Source organism: Triticum dicoccoides, chromosome 1A, assembly GCF_002162155.2.
Source record: "Triticum dicoccoides isolate Atlit2015 ecotype Zavitan chromosome 1A, WEW_v2.0, whole genome shotgun sequence".
In the NCBI taxonomy this organism is placed as follows: domain Eukaryota; kingdom Viridiplantae; phylum Streptophyta; class Magnoliopsida; order Poales; family Poaceae; genus Triticum; species Triticum dicoccoides.
Window position 1 is genome coordinate 589122978 of NC_041380.1, and position 11521 is coordinate 589134498.

The window sequence follows — 11521 nt, forward strand, 5'->3', positions numbered from 1 at the left end:
ATTGACCCAAGAAAGTTAATGTGGTGAATTCTATAACAGAAGGCTGAGTATATTGTCGCTTTAGAAGCAACAAGAGGGTGATGAATCAAAGGTTCATTTATGAACTTGGTATGGTTTCTAGATGATTGTGCAAATAGAACACTGTTCCCAAATAGTGGTTCTATAGCTCAATCTAAGGAATCAAAGGTCTTACCGGTGATTCCGTATGTACCAAGCTTGTTTCACACAAATTATGAAGTTATGTGAAAGCATGATGGATGCATTGAAATAAAAATGATACAGACGAATCTGAAGTTGTTAGATTTGATAGGACGAAGTCTATACCACAAGCAAAGCATGGACTGACATCGGATTGCCATTGGTGTAAAAGTTGAAAGTGCTAACTAGATTATTGACTCTAGTGCAAGTAGGAGACTGTTGGAAATATGCCCTAGAGGCAATAATATTTGTATTACTATATTTCCATATTCATAATTAAGTGTTTATATTTCATGCTATAACTGCTATGATCCCGGAATATGAGATTCAATGAAAAACTCATATGCACGTGTGAAATGATAAACGAATAAAATAAAGGTTCCTAGTCTCGCCTCTGAGACTAGCTCAAGTGTTGTTGATGATCATGTTTTCTGGATCTTAGGATATCGCTAAGTGTAACGATAGTCCTAAAACAACATTGAGATTATGACATTGGAAGAACGATCATATTGAATCGCTCCAAACTTGTTTGTTATGAATTGAGATAATATCATCTGTAATCAATTGTAATAACACAGAGTGTTAACGTGTGATTTTGCTCCCTAGACCATGAGAGTATCGTAGTCACTTATTACCATACGATGGTCTTTGGGGTTGCTCAAATGTTACTTGTAACACGGTGATCATAATGACAAGTAACAGGTTCATCGGAAAGTTTGACAAGCGACTAGATAGCTCGAGAGTGGGATTTGCGCCTCCGACGATGGAGAGATATTCTTAGGGCCCTCTTGGTGTGATGACACCCATCATCGTCTGGCCAGGCATAGGTGACTACGTCACGGGGATGCCAGAACACAATAACGAGAAAGAAGAACAAAATCTACACAGGTAACACATATTGTTTAGGGAATCTATGACCTCTGACGTGAAAGGTGAAGATATTTATGAGGACCGAAGACAATATGAGATAATGGCGATCCATTGAACTTAATGCTTGGTTCTGGTCCAAGGACCTTGATTATGGAAACGACCACTCTGTGGCAACGGAGAAGCAGGACCATTGAATGAAATATAATCCTCCGTGGAGGAGTTTCAAAACTTTAGGGAGAACCGCCTACAGAACACTTATATAAAATCCTATGAGTACACTACAAGGTAACTGGTATTACTGTCGGACTGACACACTTTATGTATTCTTACCATGAGCTGAAATCTTTCCACACATAATCTCTTCATTGCAGGCAATCAACCTTAATCTAGTTCATGCTATTTACTTTTATTAGTTCTCTTAGTTGTTACTACAATTCTCTTTATATTTGTCAAACTGGTTTATTCGTGGCTTAGGACAGTAACGATATTTGCAGAAGCACCATCAGTTACTTCACATAAGAACCGTGACGCCTTGTGTGTGATAGAAACACTACTGTATATACTCTCCTCCACTCTTCGTTAGGACGATTATTCATTGATATACTTCTGCGAAAGTGGTACACCACCCTGTTTGGCTTGCAGGCATCAAAGCATTTTTTGGCGCCGTTGTCGGGGAGCTAAGCGCGGAGTATTTGCTTTGTAACTGCCTGTGCAGGTGTTGTTATTGTAGATGCTTCCTGTAACTCACAGGGGATCTACTCGTTTGGGAAAATCGTATTTACCAGATTATGTTGCTCGTTTTTCTCAGGAGCAACAAGCTTCATTAATAGAAAAATACAAAAAAAAGGTGAAACTATTGAGCTTAATACTTTGTTTGCAGAAATGTCGATTACTCGGAAGCATAAGAAGACTATTAGGGATCATTGTGCTTCAGCATTGTTTCTAGATCTCCTATAGTATATCCTACTAATTATGCTAAAGAGTACTCAGGTTGACTGTGATCTTATTGCAGAAGTTAGAAAGCACGCCTTTGCAAAAACGCAACATGACCAATCTCCTCCGCAAGGTCACGCTCCGGCGTCAGAGGCGGCGCCCACGCTGACGTTGTTGCTAGGGAAGCTCTGCGACACCATGCGCCCGTCGTAGCACTGCTCCTTGTGGAACGACACGACGCGGGCGTCCTCACGCCCCTATAAGTTTGTGGCTGGTGTATGATTGCAAAGTTGCCTTTTTCGTGGAGAAATTTCTCCACTACTCCAGATGAAGGAGGAGACGACGACAAGGACGGCTCCAGCCCCAACCCTTTGATCGGCGGGTTGATCAGAATGGAGTGGAAGGAGACTGAGTACGAGTCAATTAGATTCAAAGTTCTAGTCTAAATTCTGAATTTCTTTTTAGTAAGTTTTATGTAAAATATTTTGAATTTGTGTAGAATTTCGTTTTAGTAAGTTTTATGTAAAATATTTCAAATTTAGCACTGAATTTAGCCCCAACATGCCACCGAATTGTTGTTGCTTCATTAAGTTTTGGGTTTTGGTTAGAATGATAATTTTTTAGTCGAGCAAATGTGCTGCTTTAAAGGATGCTCAGTTGTTTACTCCTTCAAAATTTAGGAGATCGGTTAGAGTTGCTTTTTTTAACACATTATAGACGCAAGCACTCATACATACGCGTATGCACACCCTACCCCTGTGAGCACCTCCGAGAGACTGGGCCGGCATATCATCTTGAGATTTACGTCTACGGGAACGTCTCCTCCGACTGAAAGCACATCGCCGAAAATATGTCTCCTCCCACTGAAAGCGCATCGCTGAAAATCCTGAAATAAATTCAGGAATAATGCGAGCACCAGGACTTGAACCCTGGTGGGCTGTGGATACCACTGTCCTTCTAACTATCCAACCACAGGTTGGTTCATGGTTAGAGTTTCTTTTACGTTACTCTTTCCTGTAGTAGAGCTTTGCATTGTGGGGCCCAACATATTGCCATCTGGAGAAATTAATTAGCAATACAAAATTAGTACAAAATTGAGTCACTTATTTTGGGACGGAGAGAGTACATGGCAACCGGTTATGGATTTGAATTGACCCAACATCTGTGGTTAAAGCTCTCAACTTTTGACTTATGAAAAAACTAGACCTCCACTAGTAGAAAAAGGGTTAAACGTGAAGCACATTAGTGCCGGTTTGCATTAGAGCCGGCACTAATGTGTATATTAGTGCCGGTTCGTGGCAGCGATCAATAGTACCGGTTCATGGCGAACCTGTAGTACCGGTTCGTACCACGAACCGGTACTAAAGAGGCTGTGTCAGCCTGCGGTCAGGCTATGGCCCCACCATCACCATTTAGTGCCGGTTCGTACCACGAACCGGTACTAATGACGTTGTGGCAGGCTGTTTTTAGTCCCACCTTGCTCCCCTTACAAGCCTTTTACCACCTTAAATATGTTATTTCTCAAACTATCACAAGCATTTGGTCTTCATTGAACTCTATGTGTAGAATTTGTGGCCGCAATATGAGTCTTCATCGGTTTATAAATCGTTGATGACTCATATTGACAATTCAGATTATACACACAAAGATCATTGATGATCAAAGTACTTTTTATGTTATAAGATCATATTGACAATTTAGACTGTAAAGAAATATAAGATCATGATGTAAATGCTCTTATATTTTTTCCGTTCAGTATGCACCATTCAAAGCGACGCCATCAACTTTCAACCATTTCTGCCTTCATTTGCTATTTTCCATGCATTCAATGATTTGTTTTGAGAACTAAATGACCTGGAAATTGAAAAGCACTACAAATGAACTCTGAAAAAGTTGAAACTTGGCATGGTATCATCATTTCACCCACATAGCATGTGCAAGAAAGTAGAGAGGCTTACGGCTAAAACTGGATGCACTTCGTTTACAAACTGAACAATCTTTTCCGAAGTAGTCAGGTTTTTGACGAAATTAAACTCATCTGTTGCAAAGGCATTTCATTTTTTTAAACTTATTACAACTCCAGAATTTTTGTGCCTTCAGTATGCACCATTCAAAGCGACGCCATCAACTTTCAACCATTTCTGCCTTCATTTGCTATTTTTCATGCATTCAATGATTTGTTTTGAACTAAATGACACTGAATTTTGTGCAGGCATAGCACCACCTTTAGTACCGGTTGGTGGCTCCAACCGGTACTAAAGGGTGACCAGTACTACATATTCTTAAGTTGTTTTTTAGTCCCATCTCGCCAAGAGAGAGGGACTAGGAGTGGTTTATAAGCCCTGAGTGCAGAGACGATGAAGAAGAGGCTTAATGCACACGTTGCTTAGCTTCAAGACTTCAGGAATATGGTAGATTGCACGGAGCTACGCGCAGTGCAGTTTACACTATTCCGAAAGGCTTGAAGCAAATTAACGAAGCATTGCACCTCTTTTTTATTTTTAATAACTTATTACAACTCCGGACTTATTACACTACACGTCGGCATTTCTTTTTTTAAAACTTTGGTTATAACTCCAAACTTTGACCATCAAGTTTTGCAGAAAAGAAAAAATAGCAAACAAGAAAAAAATTATATAAAAAAACTACTCAGAAATAAATAGAAGAAAATAAATATAGCAGAAAAGAAAAAACTACTCAGAAATAAATAGAAGAAAAAATAAAGCAGAAAAGAAACTTCTTATATTTGCTATTTTTCAATCGTTCACAAAATGACCGTGAAATTGAAAATCACTACAAAATAAACTCTGAAAATGTTGATTTTTGGCAAACTAGATGAAAAACTACTCACAAATAAATATAACAGAAAAGAAAAAACTATACAAAAAACTACGAAGAAATAAATAGAAGAAACAGAAAAGAAAAAAATATAAAAAAAATTGGGGCGCTGCCCTGTGGGCCTGCTACGCCACAGGCGTGCAATTACAGGCCCTAAAGGCCCAGCAGACTCACAGGGCAGCGCGCAGAAATTAGGCCCACAAGCCTGCTATATAGAGGAGTTCAAAGAGGCAGCCGCGGCTGGGCTTATAAACCAGTGCGGCTGCCCTTCACCCGGCGAGGTGGGACTAAACTTTGCGAACTGCGGGGTGGCAGCGCAAGGCCTTTAGTACCGACTGGTGGCTCCAATCGGTACTAAAGGGTCTTCCCGCCTCTTGGCCTGGCCAAAGTTGGCCTTTAGTACCGGTTGGTGGCTTCAACCGGTACTAAAGGCCTCTCCTATATATATAGCACTTACGAAAATTTCAGTTACATCTTCCCACTTCTTCGCGTCTCCAACCTCTCGCGCGTCGCTCCCGTCGTCGCCGCCCGTCGCCCGTCGTCGTCGTTGTCGTCCCCGCCGCCGCCCCGAACGCCGCGCGCCGCCGTCCGCCGTCGTCCCGCGCCACGGTCCCGTATACGTATGTATCTCGCTCTCCTCGCGTACCCGCCGCGCCGCGCGCCGTCCGTCATCTCGTCGCGCGCACCCAGCCGGCCGGCACGTACGCCGCTGCCCCCGCCCCGTACGCCGGCGCCTCCGCTCGTACGTACGGGGCGGCGGCGTACGGGGCCGCACACACACACACATACCACACACGCATACACACACACATGCGTACACACATAATATACGTATATATACACACACATACACACACACACACATTTTTTTACTTATTTTCTATTTTTTAGAAAAGTTAATTAGATGATCAAATGTTAGATTAATTTCGAATGTTAGATGAATTAGCTAGCTAGATAGAAAACTTGTCGAACTAGAGATTAGAACTATAGTTGAATAATTAATATAACTAGTTTATTTTTAGTTAGAAAATTGTGGAACTAGTTTATTTAGGTATATGAGATTTGAACTAGTTCAATAATTAATACAACTAGTTTATTTTTAGTAAGAAAATTTAGGTATCTGAGATTTGATGATCTAATTAAAATATTATTTATTAATGAGTTTTTCTGTTTATTTAATTTTTTATATATTTTGAGTTTATATAAATGTTAGATTAATGTTGAATGTTAGATGAATTAGATAGAAAAGTTAAATATATAGTAATTTCAATTGTTAGAGATGAATATAGTTAGATATATTAATGTCAAATGTTAGATGAATATATATTTGGCTAGATATATGTGTTTAATGTTTCACCTATATGAACATAGGAAATGTCATCTGACGACGAAAAAGATTTCATTATGTGCGAACACTGTGAAGACCAGCGCGGCCTGTGCGACAAAAATTTCCTTGTTGATGGTAGGCGCTTCAGCATCAAGCTGGATGAGACATTCGAAGTTGATACAGTAAGTCACTTTGTCAATTATTATTTGAATGCAAAACTTATGCTTCATTTGCTTCAACTTATAATTTTAAATTTTCACTATTCTACTAGCGCATCTCCTGCCATGCAAGAATTTTTGTCTTGGATAAGATAGGTGTTAGTGCTATAGATGATATGGTGGTAAAGAGAGTTTACTTGAAGACGGAGCATGGGTATACTTTCAACGTCAAATTATATAATGGAGATACATACACTCATTTTGAATGCAAAACTTGGCAAGCACTATGCAAGGCTTATGCATTTGAGCCTGATATGGTTATCACCTTTGATATTCGTCCGGAAGATGATACTGAAGGTAATATAGACATCTGGGTCGATGTGCGAACGCCTCTAGTTCTACCATTTGGTGAGTTTTTCTCAACTATGCATGCATATGTTTATGTCTTTGATACAGTTTATTCAAAAATAGTTGACAACTAATTTGTATTGTCAGCTTATTTCGGTTCAAGCAAACATGTCCAGCGCTTGGTAGACAGGACCTACTACTGCCCCGGGGCTCAATTAAACTGCGAGAAGATAAGTCATTATGTTTCATGGCTTGAGGATCTTAATACTGTCAAGACAAATTTTTTTCCTGAACTTAGAAATGTTAGTACTCAAAACGTGCGACCAATGGTGATCGTATTGAACTACGGTCACATCTATAATCGAAAGATGGTAAGATTTTAAATATTTGTCCTTAATTAGTGCATCTTTTGCATAAATTATTTTTGAAGCTAAACTTTCATTGCTTAGTATATTAATTACTATACGATGTTCTTCAACAGGGACTTTCGATGACAGTTGTGCCTCAGTGGATCAAGACAAAATGTCGCATGTCAATGGTTAGCTTACGACCAAGATTTCCTACATTGCACATGAGTGCATTCAGGATTTCTGAAAGCGAAGAATGCTTAATAGTGAAAGATTGGAGCAAAATTGTTAACGATCGCAGAGAAGTACTAGGGGGCAGCAAGGAAAAGCGCAACCCAAGATTAGGAGACAGATTCATCTGCATGCTCCAGTATGATGAATCAGGAGAGCTATACATGTTCTATGCTATTCTACCTGAGAGGGAGTAGCAGGATCAGTAGCTACTAGTTCATGCTCTTAATTAGTACTTGTCTCATGTCCGTGTCCTGAACTTCGATGTTGGTGATGATTATGTTGAACTTGATGATATCTTTGCTTCTGTTACAAAGTGAATGTTTCCTCTTTAAGCTAGCCAGCGTTGATGATGATTAGATAGCTAGCGGTAATGACTATGATGATTAAATAGTGGTAATTAGACGACTATGATGATTTTTAGCTAGCTAGAGTTTATTTATTTATTAATATGCGATGATGATGATGATGACGACGACTACAACTCATTATAACGTAAAACAATCCTAAATTAAATTGATAACACAAATTTAATTGAAAAATACAAAATAAAACAAAAATTCACAACCATTTAGTATCGGTTGGTGTTACCAACCGGTACTAAAGGGCTCCCGGCCCCCGGAGCTGGCTCGTGCCACGTGGTTTCCCTTTAACACCGGTTCGTGCTGAACCGGTACTAAAGGGGGGGGGGGGCTTTAGTGCCCACACTTTAGTGCCGGTTTCTAAACCGGCACTAAAAGGCCTTACGAACCGGTGCTATTGCCCGGTTCTGCACTAGTGCTCTGTAGTACATTGATGCAAATTTTTGGGTTTGCAATCAGCTGAAATGTATTTCGGGCCAGCAGAGCCTACCAACATCGAGCTATATCATGCATAGAACTCTCCATTCAGTCACAGCTATCGTTGACTTGGAGAGAATAGCCACGGGAAGCATTTTAACGGCCGCACCGGCGTTTCCAGCAAAAACTGTGACCGCCGCAACCTCATGTCGTACACGTTACAGTAGAAGAAGTCGGACACCCCAGCCCATTAAATCATCCTTTCGGTCCTATTTTCTTCGATTCCATCACTTATTCCCCTTGCTTTGAATCCACATCCTTCTCCTCCACCGTCGTTGCTGTGTCTCTCCGTCCGCCACACAGGCATTGCCAGACCTCCGCAACCAGCACCAACATGCCCGCTCATCTTTTGCGATGGCGTCGTCCAGCCAAGACTCGTCCGTAGCCAGGTACACTCATCCTCCCCAGTCCATGGCGGACACCACACCCGACAGGTGTTCGGTCAAATGCCATTGAGCTAATTTTCAAACGCCATATCGTTCTTTCAGAGTACGAAAGATGACGGGGTACTCGACCATGGAGGATGAGTTGTTGTGTGGTGCGTGGTTGACTGTATCCGCGGACTTCATAGGCAGGAGCAGAGAGGGGATCTATTGGCAACACGTGCATGATTCGTTTCACGGTGAAAGCACATTGCGTCCTACGACATGCACATCATCATCAACGCAATGTGATGTCGTTATCGTAACGATGGTACGCCATCCAGACCTCCATCACCAAGTTTTGTGATGCGGTTGGTTGGCTGGAGGCAAGATGGCCATTGCGCGTGGTAGATGAGTAGATCATAAGTTTTGCTTCTTATTGCTCAATTTTTTGAGTGAATCGTTCACTCAATGCTAGTCTACACATTATCTAGTCCGCACGTGCTGCTGTGATGCACAATGTGTCGGAGGGACGACCATTTACACACATACACTGTTGGGTGAAGCTAAAGAGACATTATGTGTGGGACGAGACGATCCGTCCATGAAAACTTGTTGGATATCCGGTTGATCTCGCTAAATTCGAACTATTGTTGTACTAGATTTATTTGCATGTTATGTATAGATGATTTGTGCTATTTTCTATCCGAACTTTGATAAAACCCGTCATATTTGCATGAGTTTCAGTCGGTTAGTTGGAACAATGTGTGAAATGTAATCGGACATATGCGAACAGTTTGGGATGGTCGGCTTCCGTATCCTTGTCCATGGACTGCCCCCTGTTCGCGGACGGATGCCAGAGCGAATTTGCAGATCGGCATAGGAGATGCCCTTACAAAATAATCTAAACAAGTATTTCAGACCAGCAGAAAGTCTACAAACATCGAGCTAGATCTCATACATAGAACTCTCCATTCAGTCGAGTCGCAGCTATCCCTCGTTGGAGTTACCAGGGTCAACATAGCACAAGTTTGAGCCACAAAAATTAGGAGAAGATGATCATACCTTGATCCAATGGTGCAGCCATCTTCCCTCCTTAGTCCTTCACCACCTAGAGATTGACCTGCTGTGTGTTTGGTTTGGTCCTTCTTGATGCTTCAGTTCTTGAGCTTGATCGGTAGCCTTAGCTTCAGTGTTTGGTCCTTCACCACCGGGAAGCCTTTTAACGGCCGCACGGGGAAGAAGGGGCTCTCAACATCCGACCATCGTACTACGAGTTATCTTCTGCTTGGAAAGGCATACGCAAGCTATTTAACATATGTTAGCCGTATAAATTCAAATGATTCAAAATTTTCTGGCGATATTTGATTTTTTCGCTAGGTAACGGAAGGGCCGGTTTTTGACCGGTTTCCGAAAATCTCGGCCAAGAAAAAAAACCTGTCGTCCTCCGTGAAGAAAATACGGTCCCGGTGTAGTCGGTCCTGCTCGCCGGCGGCGGTAACATGAACAGCTCGGGAGCACCATGGCCCGACGAACAGCAGCCGGTCGTCGCCCACGCTCCTCAGACTCGCCCATCGCGACCGTGCCAAGTCCGCCTCGAACACCTTAAACTTTGTCTTCATCTGCAGCTCGAGCCCATTCCACAGTACAACCGCCGAGTCGCTCCAACACTCCCTGCTTCGCCTTGTTCTCAGGATCCTCTCTGCAAACGAACAACAACGTGCCGCTGGATTCTAGCAGGTATCGCGGCGAGTCGTCGAGGACACCACGGGAGCTACCCATGAGGTGCTCGACCCGTGACACGGTGGGATTGCTGGTGCGCCTGTCCGTGCCGATGGAGACAGAGAAGAGCCCGTCCCGGCTGTCGAGGGCGAGGAGCTTTCCCTCGCATGAGAGTATGAGACAATGTCTTGGAGGTGGCGAAGCTCGTCGGATGTGGTCAACCGCCACGAGGACGCCCCTGGCCGGCACAAGGCAAGCTTGCTATATATACGTCCATGCCTCGTTATTCATCAACGATCGCGGCGACGAGGTCGTGGGACGGTGGGAGCACACCACGAGCTTCAGCATGTTCGGCACTGGCTGGTCGTTCGCGACAAGGAGAGGCACGTTGGGGGCGCATGCGTTGGAGAGGCCAGGGAGCAGGATGGTGGTGGACATGAAGAAGGGGCTGACCAGTGTGTAGGCGCCGTCGAAGCGCTCGCCGCAGGAGCTCTGCGCGTGCGGCAGCTGCCGGTGGCGGTCGAGGTGGAGCGGCAGCGGCCGGAAGGCGGAGCCGGCCAGGCTGTAGAATGTCCGGTCAGGCAAGGGGAGCCACGGGTAGTGCGGGGGCGGAGAGGTCTGCCGCGCAGAGGCGCGCCACTGTTTGCAGACGGCGGCGAAGCGGACCCGGTCGGCATGGCAAGGCAGGCGGCGGAGCACGACGCCCGCGAGCTCGGTGGGGATGCTCGACCAGCAACTTGGTGCGCGGCGTGCTACCGACGACATATCGGATCGACCAACGAGATAGCCTGCGGCGTGTGTGCCTCTGTAGGTCCATGATCCATGCCGTGGGCGCCGTATGTATATACGCGGTTGGCACGGCACGTCGGCACGAGAGTCCGAGACTGTCTCGAAAACACTTTCCTGTTTTTTCTGAACCAGTTGAGAAGTTTCCCACGCTGCGACGCGTAAGGAGCCAAATACTTCTATTTTCTTAGGCAGCTTTTGTTTTGGAAAAGGATTGAAATCACCCGGCTGATCACGCTCTTTTCGTCCGCCCTCTCGTGCACACGACACATGTCAGTGGGCTCGCACGTCTCCACCTTCCCGAAACAACTACCAGATCCAATCATTCTTCATGATAATCCTATCTTTCTTTTGCATCTCTCCTTCATCCAGACGAGGTGCTGCAGCCGCGCCACCGCCAAACACCCCAGCTGCACCGCCGCGGACGCCGGCGAGCACGCGCTCTGTCGTTGCGGTCGCCGGCCGCCTCCACCACCACCATCTTTCCTCCTCCCTCTTCTCGATTGATGGCGCCCGCTCCTACTGCTATTGGGTAATGAAGAAAATGACCTCCCCTCGCTAC

General features: G+C 44.1%; 1 pseudogene; it reads right to left on the reverse strand.

The window, feature by feature from the left end:
- Positions 1–8147: 8147 nt before the first annotated feature.
- Positions 8148–10938, reverse strand: LOC119356396 (annotated as a pseudogene).
- Between the last annotated feature and the right edge of the window lie 583 nt (positions 10939–11521).